This window comes from Echinops telfairi, unplaced genomic scaffold (genome assembly GCF_000313985.2).
Source record: "Echinops telfairi isolate 266 unplaced genomic scaffold, ASM31398v2 ScPeMD7_7459;HRSCAF=8497, whole genome shotgun sequence".
Lineage (NCBI taxonomy): Eukaryota > Metazoa > Chordata > Mammalia > Afrosoricida > Tenrecidae > Echinops > Echinops telfairi.
The window spans coordinates 1568533-1569729 of NW_022111359.1; positions in this window are offsets into that span (position 1 = coordinate 1568533).

Sequence of the window (1197 nt, forward strand, 5' to 3'; positions counted from 1 at the left end):
TTCCAGTTGTTCTGTCCTTCCTTGAGAGTGGTGTACTGAAGTCTCCTACTACTACTTTAATGTTGTCTATCTCTCTCTGTCTATCTGTACGTGCTTGACGGATGCACCATGAGGGTTGTGCATGGGGTGCGCCTGGTTGTTGGGTGCACTCCTAGCGCCTCTAAGCACAACAGAGCACACCGCCCAGGCGTGCACCAACCTCACCACTGTTCTGGTGTTTGAGTCTGTGGAGCCACGTGCGTACCCATCTCGTTGGGGACCTTCCTCTTCTTCGCTGCCCCTCTACTTTACTAAGCGTGATGTCCTTCTCCAGGGACTGGTCTCTCCGGACAACGTGTCTAAAGTACATGAGATGAAGGCTTGCCACCTTTGTCTCTAAGGAGCACTCTGTCCGTACTTCTTGCAGGACAGATCAGTCTGCCATTTGGGCGATCCCTGGAACTTTCAATATTCTTCCCCAGCACCTTAGTCCAAAGGCATCGATTTTTCTTCTGTCTTCCTTAGTCCATTTCAAACGTTCACGTGCATATGAAACTATCGAAACGACCACGGCTTGGATCAGGCTCACCTTCATCCTCAAGGCCACACCCTTCCTTTTCAATTCTTTAAAGAGGACTGGTGCAGCAGATTTACCCAGTGCAGTGCGGCATTTGATCTCCTGACTGCTGCTTCCGTGAGCACTGATTGCGGGGCCAGGCACAATGGGATCCTGGACAACTTCAGTGTTTTCTCCATTGATCACGATGTTGCCCGTTGGTCCAGTTGTGAGGATTTTCGTTTTCTTTACATGGAGTGTAATCCATACCAAAGGCTACAGTCCTTCATAGGGGGCATAGGAATGTATGCCAATCCTGCTCTCCTTCTTCTTCTTCTTCTTCTTTTTTTGCTATTTACTTAATATGTTTTCCTCCATCTGCTTTGTTTTTTGTTTTTTTCACCTATTTTTGCATTTGTGTCTACGGTGTGTTTCTTGTCAGCAGCAGATTGGTTGGTCCCGTTTTCTTACCACCTGTTTCCTTAATCTGTCTCTTGACGGTTGCATTTAAACCATCTACATTCAGTGTCATTGTTGATAGAGGTAAATGTCTTGCTGTCATTTTGCTGTGCGTTTGTGAAGGGGAGGGGTGCGGCTGTTGTTACTGGCACCTTTGTTCCTTCTGATTTTCTATGCTGAGCTCATTTTATTTGGTTGCTTTT